The 19,539-nt window shown below is 39.2% G+C and overlaps 1 long non-coding RNA gene across 2 annotated transcripts; it reads right to left on the bottom strand.

Annotated features, from left to right (window-relative positions):
- Positions 1 to 1,243: 1,243 nt before the first annotated feature.
- On the bottom strand, positions 1,244 to 19,236 carry LOC125930939 (uncharacterized). Of its 2 annotated transcripts, XR_007460311.1 has the most exons (5): positions 19,019 to 19,236; positions 9,850 to 9,937; positions 8,372 to 8,422; positions 7,689 to 7,781; positions 1,244 to 1,419 (listed from the first exon to the last, which is right to left on the bottom strand). It is a non-coding gene; the product is annotated as an uncharacterized LOC125930939 (long non-coding RNA). The 2 variants fall into 2 exon arrangements; XR_007460312.1 differs by lacking the exon at positions 7,689 to 7,781.
- Positions 19,237 to 19,539: the final 303 nt, after the last annotated feature.

Genomic DNA, 19,539 nt, shown 5'->3' with positions numbered 1-19,539 from the left:
GCGCGGGGCGGCATCTCCCCGGCGCCCGGGCGGCGGCGGCGGCGGCGGCAGCAGCGGCGGCGGCAGCGGCGGCCGGAGCGAGAGCTGGAGACGCCGCCGCCGCCAGCAGCGCCTGCACAGCCGGGCGGCGGGCGAGGCGGGGAAGCCCTCCCTCCTCGCCCCCTCCAGGCCCCACCCCGGCTCCTCCTCCTCCTCCTCCTCCTTCCCCTCCTTACCGAGCCCCTCGGGCTGTCAGAACCCTCCTGCCCTGCCCTCGCTTCGATCGGAAGCCGGAGCGGGGAGGCACCGACGGGCCCGGGCCCAGCGGCCTGGGCGGGGGCCGAGCCAGGGGGCGCGCGTCTCTCCCCGGGGGGGTGGGGAGGGGGGGGCGGGAGGCGGTGCTCAAGTTGGGGATTTGCGGCGCGATCGCGGACTCCTGCTCCGGCCCCGGCTGCCCACCCCCCCTCACCCTGCCCCACCACCACCACCACCCACCCAGCTGCGGGGAAACCGACCCCCCTCGCTCGGTCGCCTTCTCTTTCCCTCCTCTCCTCCCCTTCGGATGGAGATGGTACAGGCTCCCGGAGCTCCGGCCCCCCGGGAACCACAATCAGGCGTCCGCCCGGCAGGTCTTCCGAGTGGTCCTAACACCAAGTGACGGACGGAGCCGAACGTCCCGCCCGGAGCGGCGGGGACTGCGGACGCCGCTAATGCAGATGTTTCCAATATGTAATTAATTCATACTCTTACGCGGGCGCACGTACAGCAAACACACGCCGCTGCCGGGAAAACTACATTCAGGCAAACACGCTCGCGAACAGACACAAACACAGAACTGAGATGCATGAAGCAGGCGTACGGTTAACTACTTCGGGGCATCTGATGCATTACAGGTACTAAGAATGACGAACGTCTACGGGGACCCAGATTTTCTTTTCACGTTGAGACGATTGCAATAATAAATCTCAAGCTCTCCCTGCGCCGCGCCCCGCCCCCCCCCCCCACAGCTTACACCTGTCCACACTGGATGCTCTATACAGTTTCCCTCCATCCAGTCTACATAAAGTGCTTGGAATCTTCTCTGTCTGCAGAACCAATCCTTTCCCTGACTTTCCTGACACAGTTTTAAGAATCATTGGTCGTCTAACTACCTAACGATGTTTAGGGAGAGCAAAGTAGGAGTAACCACGTCTTTCAGCGTTAAGGCAGTGAGTAAGCATTTGCCTTTCAAAATAAAATTTTTATGGAGACTTGCCTGCTCCTGGAATAGACTCTGAGTTTAATGTTATGGTCAGGTCGTGGAAAGGTCCACTGTAAACATCGCTGGGTGCTCTCTGCATAATTAGTACGGTGGTGAGGGGCCTGATTCAGCATTCTTTATTAGAGCTTTGTTTCTTATTGATTTAAAGGGATGTTTGGTCCCAGGAAGAACTGTACAATCTGGAAAATGAAGAAACACACAGATGACTAACAGGGGAAAAAAACACTGCACACTCATGCTGTAAAATTCTGCTCCTATAAAATGATACAGTAAACACATTCTTATGGGTAATAAAATGCCCCTTTTCTATTTGAATTCCCACAGACTGTCAAAAGTCAATGAATGCTTGCAAAACCTCTATGGTAGAGAAATGCCATCAACCATGTGTAAGAGCTCAAAGAAACCAGTCACAGGGAAAAAAAAAAAAGAATATATTGTGAGATAACACAACTTTTCAGAAGTCAGTTTATAGCTGTGTCTATTTTAACCATTGCACTAAACTCCACTAGAGTGGTGTTTAAGTGTTTTAATCAAAGGATAAAAGAGGAAACAATTGCAAGTGTTACCATTTCAGTATCTCAGTGGATGCCTTTCAATGGGTATCTATCTCAAGCAGATTGAACTGATTCCATTGCTTAGGGTACTGAACAAAAAGACCTGGAAGTAAGTGCCTATTTAATTGTTTTGTAACAGAAAATAGTATACCTGAGGGTGATTTTTTTTCCTTCCAAAAAGCATTCTGACCAGTTTGCGATCATTTCTCTTAATGAGTAAAAACAAACAAACCAAACCTCATTTTAATGACACATATGTAATCATCCTGCATCACCACTGTGCTGTCGAGTACTACAGTCTTATTTCATTCCCGTGTGAGCTAAGAACCTACCTTCATCTGTTTTCCATGCACTTTGCCACGTTTGAAAATGAGTGATGCCACATGCTTTGTAATGCAACTACCTTTGTTTTCAATGTGTAATTAGAGACAAACATTGGGATTCACAGTATACTTAAAGATATAGGACTTTAATGGTGGAAGGATCAGACATCCCTTAGATTCTGACGCTAAAAGTTCCCTATCCAATCTATCATTATCATCATCACATATTAAAGATACACTTCCTTTTTACTTCAATTATAAATCTAACGATTAGTTAGAAGGTACAAGCTACTAAAGCCTGTTTGGTCTGATTAACCTTCAAGATCCTGTGAAACTGGTCTGATTAACCTTCAAGATCCTGTGAAACTGCGGCACCAGTGGATGGACCTACAGTTCCATGAGTTGTCCATTAGATCTGGTAAACAAGGCGTGCCTTGTTCCAAAGACCCATTATCAACACGTGCCTTAGGTTGTACTTGCAAATACCGTAATTGAAGATAGGATATGATGGTCTGAAATACGTTTCTTTGGTTGGATAGAAGGTTAATCCAAGCTTGAGAATAGTGAAATTAAGTGGACCAAAGGAACACAGAGAAAACAAAGGCATGGTGGGGAAAGAAGATGGGCACATTGCATTATTTTGGAAGTGGAGTTATATACAATCAGAAAGGATAGCCATTCCTTGTTTCCCACCACTCACATCCTCTTCTTCTTCAACAGAAATCACTGGAGTCTTGTTCTCTAAATGTTAACATGACCCCATATTTGGAGACAAGTTATTGCTTCGTTAGAAATATAGTCATCGTTCATTTAGTCGAATACTTGTTGAATATTTGCTCTTATTGAACCAGACATTGTGCTATGTACTAGGATTTCACCTCTGAGCAAGAGAGAGAACACTTTTGCCCTCAAAGCTGGTGGCCAGTGGTTGAATAACGAGATTAAAATAAGTCCTCATCACTTTGATACTAACATTTATTCAAGTAAATGTTGACTAGGTAACCATTCTAGTATCTTCACATATTCTTCAAATATGAGTATCATCAGAGAGAGAAAAATATCATCATCATCCTCATTCCAGATATCTTCAAATAGTCTGTCGCATGGAAAACTATCTCAAAAGTCCCCCCTACATTTTGGAACTTAAATGGCAAAAAGAGTCCAAATATTTTGGTTTTATGGACACTCTGAAGTGACTAACTCTGTTGAATGGGGCACTGAGAAAATTCAGGCCTTTTCAATAAGTCGAAAAACACTGGTATATCTCTAGGTAAAGTCCTTGGATTGGAATTTCCTTCTGGAAAACAAGCTGTTCAACTGTGCCCAGAAATCAGTGAATTCCCTGAGAAAAACAAAAGTGTCTAGAATAGAAACGCTTGCCAGTGTGACTGCACACTCCAAGAAGAATTTAGCACTCATTTCTCTGGTTCTATAGGATCTATGTAGGATGCATTCTCTAGTGAGAAAGAACAGAATGTGGTTGAGTCTAATGGGAAAGCTTCTGGTATAGAGAAAATCCACCTGGAATCTGGGCTTTAGGCAGTGCTAACTGGCCCTGGGCACGGCGAGATGCTTCACATCATAATCAGATGTTAAGTGTATGAAAGGGTGATGAGGAAGAGGACATAAACTAAAATCGACTCCCCAAATCCCAGTATATTTTAAAGGTCTCAGAGAAATACATGACAATTAGTGTTACCTGGTCTAAACGCTCCAAAGGTATTTGTTAAAAAATAGTTCATGTTTATATTGTTTAACATTAATGGAAAGGGTATAGTTAGAAAACACTGGTCTTCAATGCATGTATGAAACATCGTTCAGAAAACTGGGAAGACGATGGTGAAACAAATTCATAATATTCAGAACATGGAACCTAGTCTTCATCTTTATTACATTCTTCATTTTCTGGAAACCCAACTTTCTTTTAACTTTAGTCTAACATGCATATATCTGAGTCACATTAGAAGAATTGTTCTTCCAGAACTGCAATGAAAAACTACCTTTCTGGGGCTCCTGGGTGGCTCAGTTAATTAAGCATCTGACTTTGGCTAAGGTGATGATCAGGTTAGTGACTTAGATCCCTGAATCAGGCTCTGCACTGACAGTGTAGAGCTTGCTTGGGATTCTGTCTCTCTCTCTCTCTCTCTCTCTCTCTCTCTGTGTGTGTGTGTGTGTGTGTGTGTGTGTCTGCCCCTTCCCTGCTCTTGCTCCCACACACTCTCAAAATAAATAAACTTTTTTTTAAAAAAAAACTACCTTTCTCCATGACATTGCAGAGCTTTGACTCTGACAAATCTAACCTACAATTTACAAAGTGATTATTTTCAAAAATCTCCCATTATTTATCTCATAGATTAAGGAAAATATAATTTCAAATGAGTGTCCCCAGAGAAATGCTGTAACTTTGAAAAACTAAAATATACCATTTATCCATTTATCTTTGGACAAGGAATTACTGAATGTGGTATATGAATATAATGTGTATGCTTTGAATATCAAAATATGTAGTAATTTCCTATTAATACTTGGATTTAAAGAGGAAGGGAGAACACTCTTATAATTGACTCAACATTTATACGGGTTTACCGTTTCTCTTTTAAGTGTTGCTATATCAAATCACAATTCTAGATAAAAAATGGAAGGATCAAGAAAAATAGTAAATAGGCAAAAAAAAAAAAAAGCTAGAAGAAAAGTTTAGTACATACCTATAAATTCCTAGTTGTAAACTCATATGAAAATATCCAGTTCCATGAAAGAACAATAGCTAAACTATAATCAGGGAGCAGTATGCATGCCTTTTAGATTTTTGAGAACTCAAGCAACTTTTTGAAGCAAGCTTAATGTTTGTAAAGTCTGTTTGAGTTTGGAAATAGAATTTTATTTATTCAAGAGATTAAACTAGTTAGAAATGGGTTGCAAAAAGAATGCCAAGAAATCAAAGTTTTATCCGAGGAACAATCAAATTTCAAAAACAATCCACAATATTAAGTGGATTGCTTCTGAGTGTTATAAGTATATAGAATTTCGGAAAAGTTAGAAGAGTACACAGGAAGCAATTTAGACCGCGTGTTGAGTCTGGTCTCTGGGGTCTGTGTATTGAATCTGTATGGTCCTCTCTGTGAACATACACCTTAATTCCCTCATATAAGATCAGAGTAAGTTATATATATATATATATGCAATTAGATTATTGTGAGAATTAAAAATAATTTATATGATATATCTGACACATGAAAATGCCATTCTTCTTCTTCTTCTTCATGATGATGTAAATGAATATACCAAAATTTTATTTTATTTTATTTTTAACGTTTATTTATTTTTGAGAGACAGAGAGGGGCAGAGCGTGAACGGGGGCAGGCAGAGAGAGAGGGAGACACAGAATCTGAAGCGGGCTCCAGGCCCTGAGCTGTCAGCACAGAGCCCCACGCGGGGCTCAAACCCACGAACCGCGAGATCATGAACCTGATCGGACATTTACCCAACTGAGCCGCCCAGGCACCCCTCAAAATTTCAAACTGAAGTTCCAAATTTTCAAGTACATGCCTCAATACATTCACATTTCAAAATCATTCAGAAATGTCCGTATTAAAAAAAAAAAAAACAACCTTCTATCAAAAAATATTTGAAATTGGATGTAAAGAAGAGGAATTTATTAATTGGCACTAAACCTGTGGGAAATAATAAAATGCATGTTGAAATACAATTTTAGAAATTTCTTTGGAATTTGAGAGGACTCTGAAGAAGGCCTATAGAAGTACAAGGCAAGATGTGGGACGTGTGAACCGAAGTACATATCTGCCAACATCAGAGCCTTTTCTAAGATTTAGAAAAGTGTCTTTACTTCAATTAAAAGAGTAGAACACTCTTGCTTTCAGTAATCCCAAGCATTATGGGGACACTACCCTATTAAGACTAGAAAATAGGTATAGAGGGATGGATTTTCCTTAGGAACAATGGGGACCCATTTTCTAAGGCAATAGTTTGAGGAGAGAGAGGGGCCAAAAGAAGAAATTTTCACAAGTATAGGCTGGACAGAGACGAATAGAATAACAAGGAAAATTCAGTTAGGGTGGCAATGGCCCAAGGAAATTTGAAAGAAGTCAGTTCAGCTAGAAGAATTTGCAGACTGCTGTTTCACCCCCCGCCCCCCCTGGGTTGGTCAAAGTTTTTTTCTCGTCCCTGAGATCTTTCTGGACCAAAATCTACTACAGCATCTTCCGTTGCTGGAAGGAGAGAAAATCTTTCCACAAAGAATCTTTTCAGAAGCACAGAAGGAAGAACCATATACTCAAGCCAGAGGGCTTCACCCTCTTCCCAGATAAGAATGAACTCTTTTCTGTGGCACGGAGTCTAGAATGATCTTGGATGGTACCAGTTTCTTCTTTCTAGACACTTAGCAGATTGGCGAGTACACAATAATAGGGGGGACCATGTGCAACGCAACAGACAACTTTTCAGTAGCAGCGACAACATCAACAATACGTTGAGGTTAAGAGAACTTGTCGTGTGGCGTATAAATTATAAACACTTAACCTGATTTGGGAGATGGTTTCCACGTGAAATTACTTCCTTCCATGCTGTAACAACACATGATGCCTGTGTGTTGAATATCCCAAATTGAAGGTCCTCCAAGTTTTCCATAGGTGCTTCTTGGACTTTCATTCCCCAATTTCTTCTCACCGGTGTTTGATGATACCAGGCCTACCGACGACGTTGAATGACGTCAGGTAGCATCCGAAACCCAGTCCAGGTATTAGATAGAACTAGCAGCCAGGTTAGACCAGGGAACATAATCCAGGAGCCAGGACATTTTGTACTGGGGGATCTGGGCATTTCAAGACCAAACAAACAGATGGACAGAAGGACAGAAACACTCATTGGTCCAGGAAGCTGGTCCAGGAATCAATCCAGGAAGCTGGATTGATTTAAATCTCTCTGCAATTTATTTCCGTCCTCAATTCGCAGTGGTGAAGGTATTGGATGTAGCAGGCTTGGAAGTGATAATTACTGTCTAAACAGGTTATGCTAGTTTGCACAGTTACTGCCAAAACATCTAAAGCTAGGTTCCATGGTTCAGTGTCCCTAAATTCCTATAAGGATGCCATGCCTCATCCAGCACCAGGAAATGATAAGGCCTCTTGAGCGTACTCAGAGTTGAAGAAAATTATGGAACCCATAGTTGTCTTCGATATTACCTACATAAAACCAAGACTAAATTCTATTTCAGTTTGTTCCAGGTGATGATTTAAAAATGAATTTTGGAGATGGCTTTAACTACATGCCTCAGTTTAGACATGGTTAATTCTTCTTTTAAAAATGTGTTTTATTTGAATATATAAATATTAAAGTTCTATTATATCAATTCAGCTAACATTCAAATATCGGTGGTACTATAATTTAATGATACTCGAGATAGCTTATATGATAATATAGTAATTAATGATCTCTTGGTCTATTGAACTTTCTGCTTGATTAGTATTTAGTCAGGAATGAGGAGGAGAGAGGAAAGATAGTTTTTCCATTTATATCTTGTTTAACAATATTTCTAATATATATTAGCACACATACCTGTTTTAGTACGTTGAGTAGGGTGACATAAATGAATCCTTCTTTGAAAACTCATGAATTTGATAATGCAGTCCTTCATTTTAGTTGCATACGCTGTAATTGAGGGTGTGAGATGAAAAGTCTTCTGATTTCAAAGTTAGTGTGACATTCTTTTAAATTTGTTTTTCCTGATCTTCCGTTCAGAAATACCTAAGTACCCACACAGCAAGTTGGAACTGAACTTTCTTACCATCCCAAAGGCAAATCTCCAGTCCCTTAAGAGACCTAATGGAAGTGAGGTTGTGTCTGAAGGTCAAAATGTCCACAAGTGGGTGACCTTCAGGAGAGACCTATCTTTTAATCTATGTCATCATTCTGTGTGGTGTTTTTTTCTTCTTTTTTTGTCAGAGTGATACCATTCCAGGGGCCAAGAAGTAGTACTAGACAGTAGAAAAACAATTATTTGACTATTTAGTGTTGTCTCTGCTTGTAATCCTTTGGAACCATGCTTGTAGATGGTTGGGGAAGATTCTATCTCCTTCACAGGTAACTTCAAGTCATATCATAGGTATGCCAGCTTTCATATTTTCCATCTATATCATTTTCATAAGTGACAAATAGAGAAGACAATGCTTGTGTGTTTAAGTTCCAGTCACTGACATTAGGCTAATAATTGGTTGTTACTACAAAGGTTATGGACTTACCTGTCTGCATTTTCATTTCTTAGAAGGTTCTACACCTTTTTGTTCCTTGTTCTGAAATTGCCAGGGGAGAATAAAAATCACTTACAGATTTCCATTTTGGGAATCAATGGAATAAGTTAGCTAAAAAACCTATTTCCTGAGGTAATTTCATGTTTTTAATTTGAGAAAGACAGAGTGCAAGTGAGGGAGACGGGCTGAAGGAGAGAGAGAGAATCTCAAGCAGTCTCCACCCTCAGCACAGATGCAAGGCTCCATTTCACACCCGTGAGCTCATGACCTGAGTGGAAAGCAAGAGTCAAAAGCTCAACGAACTGAGCTACCCAGGCACCCCTGTTTTCCTTCTTAAGATTGGTCTTCTGATAGGAAAACTCATAAGGTAACCTCACCCTAAGATAGTCAACTTCACCTTCAAATGATCCACTTGGCCAAGATAGTCAACTCTGATGACTGTCCAGTGCCTCATTAAAGAGGAGGCTGAGCATATAGAAAATCAAACTGAACTAGTCACAAGATACCTGGCGACATCACAAACGTATTTGAAAAGATCCAACGTTGTTGTACGAAACTAGTCTGTGGCCTACGATCCTTCTCCCCACGTTTGTTCCCAAATCACCATCATTGCATCAAACAGCATAATCAGTTCCGTCCTTTCCTCCTCATCTAACTTGACATCCTTTATCGGAATTTGCTCGGAATTTATGACTCACAGAGAGCCAAATTAGGGCAAATGGAGAAATGAGTAAAAAAGAAAAGTTGCACACAGTAGGTGTGTCCTAGGAAAATGGCACTGGCCACCATCCCCACTTGAGTAGGATTCACCAAAACTAGGAATTGGGATTTGAACCTTATAATAAAACAGATACACAAAAATCCATACTTTTATATAGTTCATAAGACTTCTAGCCAGAATGTTTCCAAAATGCCCATTTGAAAATGGGATTTCATAAAACTAAAACTAAACTCCAGTTTCAAACCCGAGTCAAACTTTACTGCCTTTGGTGGTGGAAATCAGTAATGCAGTAGAATTTCCCTTAACGATTCGGTGAGGACCTTTTATAATAAATATTTAGTTAAAGCATCTACCTCACAGATCCATTCTGTGTAAATGTCTCCGAGTAAAGCATTCTCATTCATTCATTTAGCAAATTTTAGTTGCTCAGCTGAATTCTATTTCTCTGATCACTGCATTTGAAGATTACTCAAGACCTGACAAAATTGTTTTATGATAATTAACAAACTAATTAGCTTCTCAAGACTACTCTGGAAATAATATACAGAGAAATTAAATAACTCTTCTCCTTTATTTGAGTTCAAATATCAGACAGCATATGATCCTTATTTTCAGGAAAAAAATAACCCCAACATAGATATTTTGGTTTCTCTAAGAAAAATGAGGAAGAAAGCTACCCAGATGATCTCAGCCAGCAAATACCCTTTGCTTACTTATTTCTGCTGAAGACTGTTATTTGAATGATTACCTTTAGCCTTTCCTCATTGTCCAATTGCTTGAAGCACAAAGAAATGTAAAGAAGATGACCATATTCCAGCTCTCATTTTTGAATAAACCTCAATAATAGAAACAGAAAACAAAACCATGTCAACAGAATATCATCAGAACATCAAACAGTTTGTGAAGGTCTAAGTCTTGAAACCTCGATTCCTGAATTCAGAGCATTAGCTCACATTCCATGGTGTCTGTAACATCAAGTACATGAAACCAATGGATGAAAACTGGGTGAAGGAAAAAGTACTTTAAAACTGGTTACTGTGGATTCCCAAAAATGACAATATCAATGTAAATATTAATAAAGACATCAAATCCAAATATTACCTTAACCTTTGTGCTATTTTATTTTTCACGTAGTTCTGTGACTACAGAGTGATCAGTTGACTTTAATGTAACATTTATTAAAACATGAGAGGAAGGGTTTCCAAGATATTAGTATTTAAATCAATCCCCAAATTACTAGTTTTGCCTAGCACTCCTTAGGGAAGGAATCAGAGGAAGAAAATAAATTTAAATTAAAAACTATATATATAAAAAAGCAATTTATGGTTCATAGTCTTCTAGAGGACAGATTAAGAGATTAAGAGCAAAGTGAGAAGACTGGGTTTAGAGAAAAAAAAGTAGAGATAACTCTTCCTTTGCTCCAACAGGAAAGCTGACTAAAGAACATGGATATTTCAAAACATCAAGGAAAGAAAACAATGCATGATTAGCCTCAAATGCATCATTAATCCACTATTCTGTCAAATTCTATTTCTTCTGTCTTGCCAAAGAATAATCTCTACCATAACAGCCCTCCATACCAGAAAAAATAAAAATATTTATATTGCATTATTTACATTTGAAACAAAAATAAATTTAAGTAATGTGGAGACAAATAATTTTATAATTTAGAAAATAAGATTTATTAAATAGAAGAGTGACACTAAGAAAACTGGCACTTCTTTGAACCAGTAAATATAGTATCTGGGCTTTTGAAGAACTGGCAACATCGAGATGGTTTCTTTTTTCCAACAAAAATATTTACAGAGCATTTCCAAGTTCATAACATTTAAATAACTCATTTCAATTTTGAAACACTACTTTCATTTTCATTCAGCTGTTTGGAGAAAACAATATCAGATGAAGTAAGTGATGCAAATATCTCGTACAAAGATCCATTCATTCATTCATTTCACTCCACAAATATTTAGTGACTTCCTTCCAAGAGTTAGGCATTGTTTTAAGCACTGAGTATAAAGAGCACTGGACAGAACCATTAAGATGCCTATCTCCTAGGTGTTACATCATAATGGGATGGGATGAAATATTATTCATAAATACCCTGCTAAATGATTGCATGAAATTAATATTAATATCACTCAGAGTCTGATGGGCTACCGTAGATTTAATAGATTAATAAGGACTTCTTCTGGAAGTTTTTTTTTTTTTCTTTAAGCTGAGACTCAAAGAACAAGAAGGAATTAATCATATGAAGATGGGAAAGAAAGGCCTTTCTTTCTTTCTTTCTTTCTTTCTTCTTTCTCTGTGTGTGAAGGGAATAGCTTTTACAAGTCTCTAAACTGGGAACGTGTATAGTATAATTGTGGTGCCATAGCTCAATTTGATTAGAGACCAAGGAGTAACCCGGAGAAGAGTAAGTAATGAGGTGTTCAAGAGAGAGAGGAGCCAGATAGAGTTGCCAGAATAGGAGGAAGGCAAGTCAATTAGAAAGCTATTGTCACGTCAGGCAAGGTAATGATAGCTTGAACTGCCATAATCCTAATGGAGATGGGGAGAAATGGATGTTTTGGATGAGATTTTGAAGTTAAGGTCATTGGATCTACTAATGGAAGAGGAAATCAAGTATGCCTTCTATTTTTATGCATTTATGTATTTATTTTAAATTTTTTATTAAGTGACTGCATGCCTAATGACACCATTTACTGAAACAAGGAGGGCTCGGGCAGAAGATTTGTAGTGAAGACAATTATTCTCTTTGGGGATATTAAAATTTGTAATGCCCAGGAGAAATTCAAGTTTGGATGTCAGATACGTAGATAAACATCTGGCCTGGGGTTTCAGGTAGAAATCGGGTCTGGACATAAATTATACAAAATCACCTGAGAAGAATGTGAAGATTGAAAAAGGAAGGCATGTAAGAATAGAGTCTTCGAGCACCCCAATATTTCAAAGCTAAACTGGGCAGTATGAGGAAGCATGGGTGATTGAGACAGAGTGGCCAATGGCTAGGGAGAAAACCAGAAGGTTCTATGTTACAAAAATTAAGAACAGTAAGAGTTTTCAAAGCTGAGCTAGAATGAGTTGAATTTATTTAATTTATTTTCAGGTTATTTCAATATTCATGAGCTCTGTTTTATTAACTTTCTTCTCTCACCTTCACCTGAATACACCCTTGCTGTTCATTAACTCCTGCTAATCTTTCTGTGCTTCAGCAACGAACAAACAAGCTGCCTTCACCAGCGCTTTTAGGGTGACATCTCTCCACCAGCCCCAAGTGTGCACGTGGACAGTGCAAATAAGAAAAGGCAGCCTCTTGGTTTATTTCCTGACACACCATGTGAACGTTACCATGAATTTTTTAAAGATGGTGGAGATGCATCCAGGTGGAGAGGGGAGATGTCACCCTAAATGCCCTGCTCCACCCATTTATCTCTTCAGACTTGGTCTATTTCTGACCCCAGAGAAAGATAACCCATGGGTCATAGGAGTCAGCGTTCAGGTTGCAGGGTAAGAAGTAACAGGGGATCTCAGAGTAGAACACATTTGCCTTTCTAGGGAGCACTGGAGTGTTGTTGGAGAATTGTGCTTATTCAGTCTCTTGGTTCCAATTAGGCTCCCTAGTGATATTTTATAGCAACCATAAGTAGGTAGTGCTATGGGTTGAATTGCATCCCCTCAGAGTTCATATGTCTAAGTCCTAACCCCAACCCTTAAAATGTGACTGTACCAAGACACAAGGTCTTTAAAGAATTAACCTTAATTTAATTAAAGTTTTAATTAGCTTCAAGTGAGGTCACGAGGGTGGGCCCTAATCCAACACAACTGATGTTCTTTTAGGAAGAGGAAAGTTGGCTACAGAAAGGCCCAGAAAAAGACCACATGAAGACCTTGGGAGAAGGTGGCCACCTACAAGCCCAGAAGGCAGGAGTCAGAAGAAACAAACCCTGTTAACGTTGATCTCAGACATCTGGCGCATCTGGCCTTCAGGACTGTGAAGAATTACATTTCTGTCTTTTACACTGACAAATCTATGGTGCTTTGTTTTGGCAGCTGTAGCAGACGAATGTGGGAGAAAGTTTTCTACCTGCATGCAGTGTAGGTAAAGAATTACACAAGTTCGATCCCGAGTCTTAAAGACAGTTTCTTTGAATTCTCTTTCCACCTTTCCTGTTCCTCTTGATGTATAAGGATGAGAATCGAATGAAACAAGAACTAGGCTGTGTCACTTAGTTGAGTAGTCAGGCATGGCATCCACGGTCAGAAGCTCCATTGCCTTTCCTGCAATACGTCATATCTGGTTAAGTGTTCAGTGAAGCTGGTCTTTGTTATAGATTGCACCAGACTGCTAGTATAGAGATATGGAAATGAAGTCAACCCATTTGCACTCTGGAGTCCAATCTAGAGCCCCAGTAAACACGTAGAAAGAATCCTTTTACCCAATGGTAATCATCTTTAAAGACGGATCAATATCAAGTTTCTTCCTTCAAAAAGTGCAACTATTCTCAGTTTCAACCATCAACTGTTCCCTCTTTATATTTCCTATATAGACCCTTTTTAAAGTCAGCACTTAAAAACAGAGTACTTTGACATTGTGAAAATGCGTCATCTGTATAACTTCATTTTTATTCACTTCACATATTTCAGTAAAACCTTTACATCTTTTCTGAAGTCCCAGAGTCTAGAACAGTGGTTCCCAGTAACAGAGATACCACCTCGAGGGAGAATTTTGGAACACTGAAGTGCTCTTTGGTGGTCATAATATTGTAGAGGGTTTCTGCACTTACTGAATGAACCACGCTAGGCACTGTGAATTGTGCATTTATAGTTGGACGTTGGTTTCTAATTATTGAGTCTAGAGTCCAAGTTAGTTTTACAATAAATTCAAAGAATTTTCTGTACACTTTTCAAATACTCCCACTTTTCCAGAAACACAGCCCGCGTGAATTGAGAGAAAATTCCAGTTTGTCTTCTTCCCCAAGAACTTAACATCATACATCATTTCAGAAAATCATGCGATTCATGGGGACACCACTTATGGGACTAATAGATCTCTGACAGTAGGATCTCTGTCTTCACTACATGTGTAATTCACACAAACGTGGTGACTCTGAATATAGCTAAGGTTCTGCAAACTTCATAATGTTTTCCAATCTCAGGGTGCTTGAGTATTAATGAATAGAATTGCCTATCATTTATTATAAATTACTTTTTTATAGTTTCCATTTACATTAGAGTGAAGGTGCTATATTGATATGGGGTCATTATTTTAGTAAGTTATATTCTCTATATTCTCTTTCTTTCAGAAAGTATTAAAAAATTGTGTGTTTAAAGCAGTGTTTTACCTACTGGGGTTGACTTGTTTCTGATCATGATGATATGGGGGTTTGCATTAAAACTTAAATCTTCTTGTAGGTATGTGCCTCCGAAACATTAGAACCAAAAATCAGACCTCTTGCTATTTAAATCTCTCAACTAGTTTTCAGTTAAACTGATTGGAAAGGAAGAAAACGTTTATTAAAGGTCTGCAAAGATGGCTATTTTTATTCGTATGTGCAACCACTTCAAGAGTTTTTGAAGACTGGAAGGAAGGTCATTATTTCAGTGATGTGACTCTCAATATACTCTCATTAGCAAGCATATTTTTTCATTGTTTCAACCTTAGACCTAAAACTCAGCATAATTAGCGGTATCTATTTTGGTTGGTCAGAAGCTGGTTCATTACCTAGCTAAATTCCATGAAGTTAATAAGGTTTTTGATTCATTATTTAGCAGATACATATAGCACTTCCTAAATGCCAGGAACCATTCTAAAACTTCACCAATATTAGCTCATTTTAGTTTTACAACAACTACCTTATTATCCCCATTATACAGAAGAAACTGAGGAACCGACAGGTTAATTTGCTCAAGGTCAGTAAGTTGCAGAGCCTGGATGTACAACTCTAGGCAATTGGGCTCCAGAGGCTACGGGCTTGGCTGTACATTGCCTTCTGAAACTGCCATACAGCAAACGAGGAAAAGTTTGCATTAAAAAGTCTAACGGGCAAATGATTAGGATATATTGGTTTATCGTCTTAAGGGATCTTTAAGTTTCCACCTATGTTAAATAAATTGATCATCTTTTGTCAGGTATGGATAATTAATTGAAGACCACTTGCAAATACAGATCAACTGAACTGTTTATCATAAATGAAAAATCATATACAAGTGTTGACTGAAATTTCCCCGCCTTGAAAGAGGAGGAAATAAAAAACACAATAGGCAGTATTAATTAGACTTATGTTAATTTGAGAAAGAATGAGGAGAGGGAGGGAGGGAAGAAAGAAGTGAGGGATGGAGAGAGAGAAAGAGTATTTCATTGTATAACACAGAGCTTTGTTCACAGGACTCCGATTTTCAAAACGTGCGTGTGATATTCTAATCTTTGAATCGATTAGAACATTATGTAACCATTTAAGAAAACGATCCAGAATCTGTGTCTTGGCTGTTTGTGAATGGAGATTGTCATTGGGCCATTGCTAGGAGAAGCGAGTTACTTGCAGGTATCAGTTAATTCCGGTTATTGTGAGAGTTTTCCGGGGAAGCAGCAATGATAGAAGGTGAATGACAGAAAATAAAATTTCTCCCGGATGCAAACACTATGGTTTTTGTTGTTATTTATTTTGCTCTTCTTTCTAAGTTTTGTTTTCATTTTTAAAAATTTGTCAAACTTTTAGCATGTGCTTAGCCTGTTATCCTTTGTTGACTTCCAAATACCACCATTGGGTCATTATTTACGTTTTCATGTCATTTTTCTTTCCCTCTACAGTAATCCTTTTTGGGTATGACAGCCGTACAGTTTTGTTTGATTTATCTGAGAGCTTAGAATTTGGGGTCTGTGTCTCATAATTTTCCAATATTGTTATAGTACAGTTTGATATTTTTTGCTGTTTGTTTTCTTTTCAACAACGGCCCTTTTACCTTTTTGCTTTTTACCTGAACAAAATTATCATTTGTCCTAGACAGAAATAGTCACATGTCCTATTAATCAAGACAATATGAAGTAATATAGTAAGTGTACTTTCTTAGGCTAGTCAAAATAATATGTTTCACACATTTCTTATTGTTAAATCCAGATGAAGGTTTACACCAAAGAAATTGATCCCTGAAGAATAAACATCTATCTATATATGAGGAGATCTGGGTATTTAAGTAACGGAATGTTCTAGGGTCCTTCTATGATGACATTACGTTGTAGAGAATGTGTTTATTTTTCAGTGCCTAGTCACCTAGTATCCTACTAGTTTAGTTATGGTTATCAGCTGAAAAAAGTCACAATATGTTTTTCAACTAAAACTTATACAAATAGGGAAAACAGGGCAGACAAAAATCAGAAGCTACAGGTACCAATATATTAAAATATTGAACCAATATATTAAAATATTGAATTGTATGAATTATGAATAATTAAAAATTATTCATAATTTTATGGATAATCCAGATAATTTTCTGGATTGCAAGATGGCCAATTGTTTTAATCGATTGTGTTTGACAATAGTCAACAATATGCTTTTTTAATACCCTGTTTTCTAAGCTCAACGATACCTAAAACCTGGGATTATTAGCCAAATGGTTCCCCACCAGCTGACTTTGACCTAGAGGACATCTGTACCCTGTTTATCTTAATAGCTTTAAATTCGTTCTTACATGAAAAACATCTATTCAATGTTCGTGAAATCATAATGTCACTTCCACTCCAATACAAAGGCTCTACCCCAACTCTGCCCTAGGATTCTAGTTGAATTTGAAAGACAATAAATAATATTTAAAATTCCTTAAGGAAGAAGGTCACTCTCTTACAGATTGGTTTAACCTAATTCCAATCTAATTTAAATTCTTCATTTTAGGTCTGACAAATCAGTTTAGTTGTAATACAAGCATCAATAAAAGTATGTAGTTATACATCCCTAGTCACACATAGGTATGCATAAATAAAACATGTATATGTTTTATAGGCTTCTCATTTTAACATTGTGTGAATATGCCCATTTCAACAAACACTCTTTACAGCACGCCTTTAAAGTCATACCCTAATTCCCATGGAAAACTTAGAGGTCACATATAGAATTGACTTGTCTAATATCTTACTGCTGATTATGTCATTTCCAATATTGGCATTTACCAATTATACTGCAATTAACATTTTCGTGCCAACACTTTTGCACAAAGCTCAGCTTATTTGTTCAGAAGTGGCTCGGCAAATGTGTTTATTCTCTGCTTCTTATTTTCCTGTGATCCATGTGCTGTCCTTCCCTGTCATGTATGGTGCCCAGGGAGAGTCACAGTCATGAGCCTCATCACTTGGGACTCTGGCTTTCCATTGGTTTTGTCCAGTGGGAGGCACTGGCCCGGCAGGAGAAGAGAGAAATCGGGACATTTATCTCTGCCTCCTACTCAGTGGACCCAGGTCTGGCAGTGACCGAGTTCCGTGGTGTATTCTCTTTCCCTTTTCCTTCATGGTTGGGTCTCTTCAGTGATGGACTTACCCTCTTTGTGGCAGAGGTAGGAATGCCTCCCCCGTGCTGCTAGTCTCTACATAAATGTTTTACCATGCTTTGGTTCTCGTCCCCCAGACCATGGCCCCGTAAGTAGCACGTTCATTTGTCTCTCTTCCTTTATACCCTTTGAGTGAGTCATCTATTTTCTGCCTGGACCTGCTAAAATAGGCAAAGGGCTGTAAAAGTATTCTTTGCATATTTGATATATTGTCACTCTTTTTCACAACTCAAATGTACCACTAGCAATGTGTAAGAATTCAAATATCTCTATAACTTGTGACTCTGGATTTTATGTTTATTGTCAATACGATGGGCAAGACAGAAAATAATGCACAGTACCTTTTGGTTACTAAAGAGGACAAATGTGAAGAGTGCGTGTGTGTGTGTGTGTGTGTGTACATGCACACACATTTACAGATCAAATAACTAGATAGTAAAGTGTCTAAAAAGCACTAGCTATAGGCTAGTGTTCACATTTCAGCTCAAGCACAAACTAGCGATGCGGATTGAGGCAAGACCCAGCCCTTCTTGTTTTGAAACATCTCTAAGCCTTTGTGAAAATTATATGTGACATGGAGATAACAATAATATTCGAAGTGAAGTGTTTGGATGAGACGTCTCCAGTCCCTTTCAACCTTGTACCTGTGATCTTACATCTCCAGCAGTAACACCAGGACAGAAAGAAACCCTGGAGAGTTTTAGCATGCATGACGGACAAAGGAAACTCTACCTCATGTGTTGAGTCACTGAGGCATTGGTATGGCATTTTTTTTCGTTTTGTTTTCTTCGAAGAACGGCAAATATTATATATTTTCTCATAAGGCCAAATGGAGCCAACTTAGAATTTTGCTACGTTCAAAGTCCAATTCTGTCAATCAAAAGCAGGCATGCTAATAAGAGAAGTGGATTCCCACATCCCTAGCAATTTGCATTTACTTATCCACTGCTTTTTCGGACCTCTTTGCTAGCAAATTTTGTTTTGTTGCCCTGACTTTGTCCAGAAAGGGCTAGAAAATGCTCCCCGAAATTATCTACCTCACGTAATAGAACACAATAGGTCGCATTATGTCTCTTAGCAGAGGGAGCTTCAGAGGAGTTTAAAAAGGCTGGGGGTCTTGAGGCACAGAGAGAAAATGGAATATTTCTGGGAAGATGAGAAGCAGGAACCTCCGAAGTAGCTCATTTGTACTGGAGGTAATGGTGTGAGAGAAAGGTAATGCCAGAGACTTTGAGAGGTTCAATGAAGTGGAAAAGGTGGATAGAGGGCGGACGATATTTGCTGCAAATGTCTAAAAGTTTCAATATAAGGACTGAGGCTGGCGAGAACGTACAGCGTGTCACGTACTTGCTTTGCATACGGGTATGGTGTCAGTGACTCACCTTCCACAGGTCTTGTGCTGTAAGTTGTTGGGTGATGGATTTGCCCTGCTTGCTCTGTCCACCCTCCAAGAGCGGAGCGCGGCTTGTGAGACATCTGTGCGGGGTTAGGAGGGCAGCTGGAAGCCGTTGGACAGAACGGAACCAACAGGCTCGTGCCCAGATGCAACTTGCAAGCGGAGTGCGATCCGGGCTCTGCTGACATGCTGAGCCACCAGGGCTGAGGAGGAAAGAGAAGAGTCTTCGGTGAGATGATTTGGAGAGATTAATGAATACATGGGTGGATACGAAATTCACCGGCGATAGTTTTCTGCCTTATTGGCAAGAAAAATAAGGCGCTGAGACATCATCACACGTTTCAGTGGCACAGGTGGATGCTTTAAAACAGGCCTAGGCTTCTGTGTTCAGGAAACTTAATTTTTAAATGTTTTTTTTTCTGACACTCAGACGATCTGCCCTTGCAACAGACTGTTATTGAAACAACAAAAGCCCCCCAACCCCTCCTAGGTAAAAAGCGCAAGGGG

Source organism: Panthera uncia, chromosome A2 (genome assembly GCF_023721935.1).
Source record: "Panthera uncia isolate 11264 chromosome A2, Puncia_PCG_1.0, whole genome shotgun sequence".
In the NCBI taxonomy this organism is placed as follows: Eukaryota; Metazoa; Chordata; class Mammalia; order Carnivora; family Felidae; genus Panthera; species Panthera uncia.
The sequence above is the reverse complement of the archived record's forward strand: the minus strand, read 5'-3'. Positions and strand labels throughout refer to the sequence as shown.